The sequence below is a fragment of the Triticum aestivum genome, chromosome 4A (assembly GCF_018294505.1).
Source record: "Triticum aestivum cultivar Chinese Spring chromosome 4A, IWGSC CS RefSeq v2.1, whole genome shotgun sequence".
Taxonomy (NCBI): domain Eukaryota; kingdom Viridiplantae; phylum Streptophyta; class Magnoliopsida; order Poales; family Poaceae; genus Triticum; species Triticum aestivum.
The window spans coordinates 637,735,837-637,747,993 of record NC_057803.1 but is presented as its reverse complement, the minus strand read 5'-3'; positions in this window follow the sequence as shown (position 1 = coordinate 637,747,993).

The following is a 12,157-nucleotide window of genomic DNA, read 5'->3' as shown; positions in this document are numbered from 1 at the left end:
AAATAATAACTTTATTATTGCCTCTAGGGCATATTTCCTTCAGAATCCCCCTTTTCGAAAAAAGCAACAACTCAGTCAAGAAATAAGGGGATGGAGTAGGATCATACCAAGAATTGAACATGATAGATAGGCATGCATGAAACAGATTAAAGCAAGAACACCATTACCATTTCTTCACACCCTCAAACATTGTGTTCACACAACTTTACAAGATGATATGATCCGAATAGCTAACTACAGAGCACCAAACAACCACGACAAGAGGGACATGGGTTCTCCGACAAGACAGCTAGAATCCTAACTAAGAAGAGGCGAACTTGGCACTGGCCTTGGTTTTTTGGAAATGGAGGTATGCCCCGGGCTCTGCATCATGATGATGCATGTGGCCCTTTTATTAAAAATCTAGAAAGTATCATCATAAAGGTCTTACAGCTCGCAAACGGAGCAAAACATAGTATAAAACAGAAAAATACAAGTGGACAAAGACAACCGATACGGTGATAAAAAGGACAAGCTCTCTAGCCTCCTATATATCCTGTTATGCGAACGCCATCCGAACCGGTTGAATGTAACCCGAGCCACCATCTCACATTAGTTGCACCCAGTAACCAAAGGCTCCCTGGAGTCCATAGAAGTGAGTAAGGACCATGTACGGATCCAAGCTATAGCTTTGAAGATAACCTGCGAAAAAGTTAAGTTGTGTTGTCTATTAAAAATCATATCATTTCTGCAGTTCCATATAGCCCATAGTAACGCACATATTCCAATCCGAATACGAGCTGCCGTGATCTGTTCAACCCCAGCAAACCACGTCCCAAACAAATACGCAATATCTACTGGAGGATTGATATTAAAAGCTATATGAATCGTTCTCCAAAGTAACTTAGCAAATGGGCATTCAATGAATAAATGGTGTATTGTCTCATCCTGAACACAAAAACAACACCACGAGTTACCTACCCATCGTCTCTTAAGTAAGTTGTCCTTTGTGAGTATTACTTGCTTGTGGACAAACCACATAAAAAATTTAATCGTCAAAGGAACCTTAACCTTCCATATATGAAGTGACCATGAGATGGGGCCAGAATTAATCAGATCCGTATAAAAGGATTTCACCGTAAATATCTCATTTTTAGTTAACTTCCTTTTTGTTGAGTCCGTCATGTCGGAGAGTCAAACCTCAAACAATCTCCGAACCAAGTGCATCCAGGTTGTCCATCTCTCACCCACTAACGTACGTCTGAACTGGATGTTCAAGGGAATAGTTTGAAGGACGATACCTACCTAATCTTCCTTACGTTGCACAATATTGTAAAGGGTAGGATATTGTAAGGCCAGAGGTGTCTCTCCTAACCATGTGTCCTCCCAAAATCTTGTTGACATCCTGTTGCCAACCAAGAATTTGACAATTTATTGCGCGGGATGTTCAAGGGAATAGTTTCGAATGCAAATACTTATTGCACGGGATTTGAGACCACATGCCCTCTGGCTCTGTCTCTAACCTGTAAAACCATTTGCTCATAAGGCATTTATTATTAATCTCCAAGTTCTCAATACCGAGGCCCCCTTGGTCTTTAGGTCGACAAAGGATATCCCATCGTGCGAGACGGTATTTCCTCTTGGCCTCATTAGACTGCCAAAAGAAACGAGATCTAAAGAAATCAAGTCGCTTTCGGACCCCTTTCAGAATTTCAAAGAACGAAAGTCAAAACATTGGCATGCTGGTCAATACTGAGTTAATCAAAACTAGTCGACCTCCATATGACATCAGCTTGCCCTTCCAGCAGCTAAGTTTTTTTCAATTCATTCTTCGATACATTTCCATTCTTTATGGGATAGTTTACGGTGATGAATCGGAATACCCAAGTAACTGAATGGTAAAGCACCTAGTTCGCATCCAAACAATTGTCTGTACATATGTTCCTCGTCTTTGGCCTTCCCAAAACAGAACACCTCACTCTTATGAAAATTGACTTTTAAGCCAGACAATTGTTCGAATAGACATAAGATAAGTTTCATGTTACGTGCCTTAGCCATGTCATGTTCCATGAAAAGAATAGTGTCATCAGCATATTGTAGAATGGACACCCCTCCATCAACCAGATGAGGAACTAGACCCTCTACATGGCCGTGTTGCTTGGCCCTGCCAATAATGACAGCCAACATATCTGCCACAATATTGAACAGAAGAGGTGACATGGAATCCCCTTGTCTCAACCCCTTATGCGTATGGAAGTAGTGAACGATGTCATCGTTCACCTTAATTTTGACACTACCTTTCTGGACATGAGTATCCACCTTGTGCCTCCAGGTTTCACTAAAACCCTTCATGCGCATTGCCTGATAAAGAAAAGGCAATTTTACTTTATCATAAGTCTTCTCGAAATCCACTTTTAAGATAACCCGTCTAGTTTCTTCGAGTGAATATCATGAAGTGTTTCATGTAGGACAACCACTCCTTCGAGTATGTGCCCTCCAGGCATGAAAGCTGTCTGACTAGGTTGAACCACTGAGTGAGCAATTTGTGTCAATGTATTGGTTCCTACCTTTGTGAAAATTTGAAAACTCACATTCAGCAGGCAAATGGGTCTAAATTGCTCTATCCGGACCGCCTCATTCTTCTTAGGTAATAATGTTATCGTACCAAAGTTGAGATGAAACAACTCCAAATGCCATCAAAAAAATGTTGAAACATAGGCATAAGATCATCTTTAGTGATATGCCAACATTTCTTATAGAATTCAGCTGGAAACCCATCTGGTCCCGGTGCTTTCTTCGGCTTCATTTGAGTTATGGCCAGATGAACTTCTTTTTCAATAAACGGTGCAGAGAGAACATCATTCTCCGCTGCCTATAATTGAGGTATATCATCAATCACAGACTCATCAAGAGCCACCGTGGAATTATTCGGAGGTCCAAAAAGGCTTTTATAATAGTTGGAAATATACACTTTCAGATTTTCATGCCCCACTATTGTCCCCTCATCCTGTTCAAGCCGTATGATCTTCTTCTTCCTATGTTTACCATTTGCAACCATATGGAAGAATTGTGTGTTGTCGTCCCTTTAGACAACCTTAAGTGTTTTCGCATGCAACACCCACTTGAGTTCCTCCTCTCTCAGGAGAGCATGTAGGCCTTGCTCAACCTCGGACTTAGTTCGATGCTCATTAACAGAAAGATGAGTGGTTTTAGCCTTTACATCTAGTGCCTCAATGAGTTGTGTTAGACGTTCTTTTTTCTGCTTATATATCCCACTCTCATTCCTGGCCCATCCTCTCAGAAATTGTCGGAGATCTCTAATCTTATTCTGCCATCTCTCGACATGTGTCCTTCCCGTAACCAGCTTAGCCCATTCGCGTGCAATCATCTCCATAAATCCTTCTCGCTCAAACTAACTTTGCTCGAAGGAGAAGATATTTTTGTTTGCAACATGGGTAGCCTCTCCGGAATCTAAAAAGAGTGGTGTATGATCCGAGATCGCTCTCTGCATCGCATGAACCGACACCAACGAATATTTTTGTTCTCACTCCACACTAGTAAGTACCCCATCCAGCTTTTCATAAGTACGAACAGGTAACGAATTGGCCCATGTAAATTGTCTACTCGTAAGCTCAGTTTCTCTCAAATTGAGGCTCTCAATAATCATGTTAAACATCATAGACCAACGTCCATCGAAATTGTCATTATTCTTTTCTTCTCTTCTCCGAATGATATTAAAATCCCCCCCCCCCGACTGGTAGTGGCAGATTTTCATCTCCACAAATCCACACTAAATCGGCAAGAAAATCAGGTTTAAATTCAGGTTGCACTGCCCCATATACCGCACTTAGCGACCATCGGAACCCATCCAATTTTGTTCTCACCCTGAATTTAACCGAAAAGTCTCCCTGCACCACATTAAGCACCTCTAACGTCTCACACCGTACTCCTAGTAAAATCCCGCCGGATCTTCCTCTAGGAGGTAGAATGTGCCAGTCAAAATCGATACCACTGGAGAGGGTTTGAAGGAATTGGGATGTGAAATTATCTCTTCCAGTTTCCAAAAGTACAACGAAATCTAAATGATGCTCCAATGTTGTCTCTGCTAAGAACCTTTGTTTAGCCAAGTCTGCTAGACCTCTGCTATTCCAAAAGAGTCCTTTCATAAGTCATCATGAAATTTTTCTTAAGTTTAACTCTAGCACTTCTACGTACTGCCGAAGTAGGATAAATTTTCCTCTTCCAGGGATCGTTTGGGCTTCTCCTCAACACACTACGGGACGATAGTGTTATCTATGACAGACACTGCCTCATCCATTAAGAGAGGCTCTACCGTATCTATGTTCTCAACATCCTCCTCATCCTCAGCCTCGACACTAGGCAACAGATTATTACATATATTTGCAAGATCATTAATTCCTAAATTATTCATGTCATTGTCATTCATAGGTTGGATAGAGGCAAGATTACAAATGATCTCAGAAGCCCTCTCCGCTTCCAAGTCTAAAAGATCATTAACGGATTTGACGACCTCGGTTTCATTTGATCCCAAAGAAATGCCTAAGTCGTTTGCCTTATCAACCATTTCATTCTCAGAGAAGTGTAAAATGGAACAGCTTTTATCAAAAGACGTACCTGCAGTAGTCTCGGCATGATGAAGCATGGCGGCCCTCTTGGCACGCGCTAGCTGCAGGTCGTCCGCATCCGGCTGTCCCTGGATCCGGTTGCTGACACGCCTGCCAGCCCACACCGGGTCCGCAATCCCACCAAAAGTGATGAGCTCCTCCGTGGTCCTCTCGCGAGGGGTGCGGTCAGGACTCCCACGCCCCTCCCTTATCATCGGTGAAGAAGGGTAGGGTGTGGTGGAGTGAACATCCACTGCAAGTGGCAAGGGGGAGGAGTACCATGGAGACGCCTGCTCACTGATCATGTCCCCCTTATCACCCATGAAAACCATCGTCCCTCGGCCACCCTACTCGGTGCAATACTGCGGAGGGGTTACGACACGGGACTCCTTCCCGCATCTCACCCTCGGCTCGTCATTGTGGATGGTGCGGTCCTGTGGAGGGGTTATAGCACGGGGCTCCTTCCCGCACCTCACCCCCAACTCGAGTGGAGACGACGAAGTGGGAAGAACGCCATAGACCTCCTATCCGGGCGCCCCTCCCGCGGCCAACCCATCAGGGTCGACCCGCGCACCTGGTGTAGACTTCGCAGTCGTCACATCACCGACTAAACTCGGCACTGGTGGCAGCTCTGAAGGAAATATGCCCTAGAGGCAATAATAAAGTTATTATTTTATTTCCTTATATCATGATAAATGTTTATTATTCATGCTAGAATTGTATTATCCGGAAACATAATACTTGTGTGAATATATCGATAAACTAAACATCACTAGTATGCCTCTACTTGACTAGCTCGTTAATCAAAGATGGTTATGTTTCCTAACCATAGACATGTGTTGTCATTTGATTAATGGGATCACATCATTAGGAGAATGATGTGATTGAAATGACCCATTCCATTAGCTTAGCACCCGATCGTTTAGTATGTTGCTATTGCTTTCTTCATGACTTATACATGTTCCTATGACTATGAGATTATGCAACTCCCGTTTGCCGGAGGAACACTTTGTGTGCTACCAAACGTCACAACATAATTGGGTGATTATAAAGGAGCTTTACAGGTGTCTCCAAAGGTACATGTTGGGTTGGCGTATTTCTAGATTAGGATTTGTCACTCCGATTGTCGGAGAGGTATCTCTGGGCCCTCTCGGTAATACACATCACATAAGCCTTGCAAGCATTGCAACTAATGAGTTAGTTGCGAGATGATGTATTACGAAATGAGTAAGGAGACTTGCCGGTAACGAGATTGAACTAGGTATTGAGATACCGACGATCGAATCTCGGGCAAGTAACATACCGATGACAACGGGAACAAAGTATGTTGTTATGCGGTCTGACCGATAAAGATCTTCGTAGAATATGTAGGAGCCAATATGAGCATCTAGGTTCTGCTATTGGTTATTGACCGGAGACATGGCTCGGTCATGTCTACATTGTTCTCGAACCCGTAGGGTCCGCATGCTTAACGTTACGATGACAATTTCATTATGAGTTTATATATTTTGATGTACCGAAGTTTGTTCGGAGTCCCCGATGTGATCACGGACATGACGAGGAGTCTCGAAATGGTCGAGACATAAAGATTTATATATTGGAAGCCTATGTTTGGACATCGGAAGTGTTCCGGGTGTAATCGGCATTTTACCGGAGTACCGGGAGGTTACCGGAACCCCCTGGTAACCTAATGGGCCTTAATGGGCCTAGTGGAGGAAGAGGAGAGAAGGCCTAGGGGCTGCCGCCCCCCCCCCCCCAAGTCCGAATTGGACAAGGAGGGGGGCGGTGCCCCTCCTTTCCTTTCTTCCCTCTCCTCCTTCCCCCCAAGTCCTAATCCAACTAGGGAAAGGGGGGAGTCCTACTCCCGGTAGGAGTAGGACTCCTCCGGCGCGCCTCCTCCTAGGGCCGGCCGCACCCCCCTTGCTCCTTTATATACGGGGGCAAGGGGGCACCTCTACACACACAAGTTGATCCTCGTGATCGTTTTCTTAGCCGTGTGCGGTGCCCCCTTCCACCATACTCCTTGGTAATATTGTAGCGGTGCTTAGGCGAAGCCCTACGATGGTAGAACGTCAAGATCTTCACCATGCCGTCGTGCTGATGGAACTCTTCCCCGACACTTTGCTGGATCGGAGTCCGGGGATCGTCATCGAGCTGAACGTGTGCTAAAACTCGGAGGTGCCGTAGTTTCGGTGCTTGATCGGTCGGGCCGTGAAGACGTACGACTACATCAACCGTGTTGTCATAACGCTTCCGCTGTCAGTCTATGAGGGTACGTAGACTACACTCTCCCCTCTCGTTGCTATGCATCACCATGATCTTGCGTGTGCATAGGAATTTTTTTGAAATTACTACGTTCCCCAACAGTGGCATCCGAGCCTAGGTTTTATGTGTTGATGTTACATGCACGAGTAGAACACAAGTGAGTTGTGGGCGATATAAGTCACACTGCTTACCAGCATGTCATACTTTGGTTCGACGGTATTGTTGGATGAAGCGGCCCGGACCGACATTATGCGTACGCTTACGCGAGACTGGTTCTACCGATGTGCTTTGCACACAGGTGGCTGGCGGGTGTCAGTTTCTCCAACTTTAGTTGAACCGAGTGTGGCTATGCCCGGTCCTTGCGAAGGTTAAAACAGCACCAACTTGACAAACTATCGTTGTGGTTTTGATGCGTAGGTAAGATTGGTTCTTGCTTAAGCCCGTAGCAGCCACGTAAAACTTGCAACAAACAAAGTAGAGGACGTCTAACTTGTTTTTGCAGGGCATGTTGTGATATGATATGGTCAAGACATGATACTAAATTTTATTGTATGAGATGATCATGTTTTGTAATCGAGTTATCGGCATCTGGCAGGAGCCATATGGTTGTCGCTTTATTGTATGCAATGCAATTGCGCTGTAATGCTTTACTTTATCACTAAACGGTAGCGATAGTCGTAGAAGCATAAGATTGGCGAGACGACAATGATGCTACGATGGTGATCAAAGTATCGCGCCGGTGACGATGGTGATCATGACGGTGCTTCAAAGATGGAGATCGCAAGCACAAGATGATGATGGCCATATCATATCACTTATATTGATTGCATGTGATGTTTATCTTTTATGCATCTTATCTTGCTTTGATTGACGGTAGCATTTTAAGATGATCTCTCACTAATTATCAAGAAGTGTTCTCCCTGAGTATGCATCGTTGCAAAAGTTCTTCGTGCTGAGACACCACGTGATGATCGGGTGTGATAGGCTCTACGTTCAAATACAACGGGTGCAAAACAGTTGCACACGCGGAATACTCAGGTTATACTTGACGAGCCAAGCATATACAGATATGGCCTCTGAACACGGAGACCGAAAGGTCGAGCGTGAATCATATAGTAGATATGATCAACATAGTGATGTTCACCAATGAAACTACTCCATCTCATGTGATGATCGGACATGGTTTAGTTGATTTGGATCACGTGATCACTTAGAGGATTAGAGGGATGTCTATCTAAGTGGGAGTTCTTTAGTAATATGATTAATTGAACTTAAATTTATCATGAACTTAGTACCTGATAGTATCTTGCTTGTTTATGTTTGATTGTAGATAGATGGCCCGTGCTGTTGTTCCGTTGAATTTTAATGCGTTCCTTGAGAAAGCAAAGTTGAAAGATGATGGTAGCAATTACACGGACTGGGTCCATAACTTGAGGATTATCCTCATTGTTGCACAGAAGAATTATGTCCTGGAAGCACCGCTGGGTGCCAGGTCTGCTGCTGGAGCAACACCAGATGTTATGAATGTCTGGCAGAGCAAAGCTGATGACTACTCGATAGTTCAGTGTGCCATGCTTTACGACTTAGAATCGGGACTTCAATGATGTTTTGAATGTCATGGAGCATATAAGATGTTCCAGGAGTTGAAGTTAATATTTCAAGCAAATGCCCGGATTGAGAGATATGAAGTCTCCAATAAGTTCTATAACTGCAAGATGGAGGAGAACAGTTCTGTCAGTGAGCATATACTCAAAATGTCTGGGTATAATAATCACTTGATTCAATTGGGAGTTAATCTTCCAGATGATTGCGTCATTGACAGAATTCTCCAATCACTTCCACCTAGCTACAAGAGCTTCGTGATGAACTATAATATGCAAGGGATAATTAAGACAATTCCTGAGCTCTTCGCAATGCTGAAAGCTACGGAGGTAGAAATCAAAAAGGAGCATCAAGTGTTGATGGTCAACAAGACCACTAGTTTCAAGAAAAAGGGCAAAGGGAAGAAGAAGGGGAACTTCAAAAAGAATAGCAAGCAAGTTGCTGCTCAGGAGAAGAAACCCAAATCTGGACCTAAGCATGAAACTGAGTGCTTCTATTGCAAGTAGACTAGTCACTGGAAGCGGAACTGCCCCAAGTATTTGGCGGATAAGAAGGATGGCAAGGTGAACAAAGTTATATGTGATATACATGTTATTGATGTGTACCTTACTAATGCTCGCAGTACCACCTGGGTATTTGATACTGGTTTTGTTGCTAATATTTGCAACTCGAAACAGGGACTACGGATTAAGCGAAGATTGGCTAAGGACGAGGTGACGATGCGCGTGGGAAATGGTTCCAAAGTCGATGTGATCGCGGTCGGCACGCTACCTCTACATCTACCTTTGGGATTAGTATTAGACCTAAATAATTGTTATTTGGTGCCAGCATTGAGCATGAACATTATATCTGGATCTTGTTTGATGCGAGACGGTTATTCATTTAAATCAGAGAATAATGGTTGTTCTATTAATATGAGTAATATCTTTTATGGTCATGCACCCTTGAAGAGTGGTCTATTCTTATTAAATCTCGATAGTAGTGACACACATATTCATAATGTTGAAACCAAAAGATGCAGAGTTGATAATGATAGTGCAACTTATTTGTGGCACTGCCGTTTAGGTCATATCGTTATAAAGCGCATGAAGAAACTCCATACTGATGGACTTTTGGAACCACTTGATTATGAATCACTTGTACTTGCGAACTGTGCCTTATGGGCAAGATGACCAAAACACCGTTCTCCGGTACTATGGAGAGAGCAACAGATTTGTTGGAAATCATACATACAGATGTATGTGGTCCGATGAATGTTGAGGCTCGTGGCGGATATCGTTATTTTCTCACCTTCACAGATGACTTAGCAGATATGGGTATATCTACTTAATGAAACATAAGTCTCAAACATTTGAAAAGTTCAAAGAATTTCAGAGTGAAGTTGAAAAACATCGTAACAAGAAAATAAAATTCCTACGATCTGATCGTGAGGAGAATATTTGAGTTACGAGTTTGGTGTACATTTGAAACAATGCGGAATAGTTTCGCAACTCACGCCACCCGGAACACCACAGCGTAATGGTGTGTCCGAACGTCGTAATCGTACTTTACTAGATATGGTGCGATCTATGATGTCTCTTACTGATTTACCGCTATCGTTTTGGGGTTATGCTTTAGAGACGGCCGCATTCACGTTAAATAGGGCACCATCAAAATCCGTTGAGATGACGCCTTATGAACTGTGGTTTGGCAAGAAACCCAAGTTGTCGTTTCCGAAAGTTTGGGGCTGCGATGCTTATGTGAAAAAACGTCAACCTAATAAGCTCAAACCCAAATCGGGGAAATGTGTCTTCATAGGATATCCAAAGGAAACTATTGGATACACCTTCTATCACAGATCCGAAGGCAAGACTTTTGTTGCCAAATTCGGAAACTTTCTAGAGAAGGAGTTTCTCTCGAAAGAAGTGAGTGGGAGGAAAGTAGAACTTGATGAGTTAACTGTACCTGCTCCCTTATTGGAAAGTGGTACATCACAAAAACCGGTTTCTGTGACACCTACACCAATTAGTGAGGAAGCTAATGATAATGATCATGAAACTTCATAACAAGATACTACTGAACCTCGTAGATCAACCAGAGTAAGATCCGCACCAGAGTGGTACGGTAATCCTGTTCTGGAAGTCATGCTACTAGATCATGATGAACCTACGAACTATGAAGAAGCGATGGTGAGCCCAGATTCCGCAAAATGGCTTGAAGCCATGAAATCTGAGATGGGATCAATGTATGAGAACAAAGTGTGGACTTTGGTTGACTTGCCCAATGATCGGCAAGCAATTGAGAATAAATGGATCTTCAAGAAGAAGACTGACGCTGACGGTAATGTTACTGTCTACAAAGCTTGACTTGTCGCAAAAGGTTTTCGACAAGTTCAAGGGATTGACTATGATGAGACCTTCTCACCCCTAGCGATGCTTAAGTCTGTCCGAATCATGTTAGCAATTGCCGCATTTTATGATTATGAAATTTGGCAGATGGATGTCAAAACTGCATTCCTGAATGGATTTCTGGAAGAAGAGTTGTATATGATGCAGCCAGAAGGTTTTGTCAATCCAAAGGGAGCTAACAAAGTGTGCAAGCTCCAGCGATCCATTTATAGTGTGATCAAAGCATTTGGTTTTGTACAGACTTTTGGAGAAGCCTGTATTTACAAGAAAGTGAGTGGGAGCTCTGTAGCATTTCTGATATTATATGTAGATGACATATTACTAATTGGAAATGATATAGAATTTCTGGATAGCATAAAGGGATACTTGAATAAGAGTTTTTCAATGAAAGACCTCGGTGAAGCTGCTTACATATTGGGCATTAAGATCTATAGAGATAGATCAAGACGCTTAATTGGACTTTCACAAAGCACATACCTTGACAAAGTTTTGAAGAAGTTCAAAATGGATCAAGCAAAGAAAGGATTCTTGCCTGTGTTACAAGGTGTGAAATTGAGTAAGACTCAATGCCCGACCACTGCAGAAGATAGAGAAAAATGAAAGATGTTCCCTATGCTTCAACCATAGGCTCTATCATGTATGCAATGCTGTGTACCAGACCTAATGTGTGTCTTGCCATAAGTCTAGCAAGGAGGTACAAAAGTAATCCAGGAGTGGATCACTGGACAGCGGCCAAGAACATCCTGAAATACCTGAAAAGGACTAAGGATATGTTTCTCGTATATGGAGGTGACAAAGAGCTCATCGTAAATGGTTACGTTGATGCAAGCTTTGACACTGATCCGGACGATTCTAAATCGCAAACCGGATACGTGTTTACATTAAACGGTGGAGCTGTCAATTGGTGCAGTTCTAAACAAAGCGTTGTGGCGGGATCTACATGTGAAGCGGAGTACATAGTTGCTTTGGAAGCAGCAAACGAAGGAGTCTGGATGAAAGAGTTCATATCCAATCTAGTTGCCATACCTAGTGCATCGGGTCCAAAGAAAATCTTTTGTGACAATACTGGTGCAATTGCCTTGGCAAAGGAATCCAGATTTCACAAGAGAACCAAGCACATCAAGAGACGCTTCAATTCCATCCGGGATCTAGTCCACGTGGGAGACATAGAGATTTGCAAGATACATACGGATCTGAATGTAGCAGACCCGTTGACTAAGCCTCTTCCACGAGCAAAACATGATCAGCACCAAAGCTCCATGGGTGTTAGAATCATTACTGTGTAATCTAGATTATTGA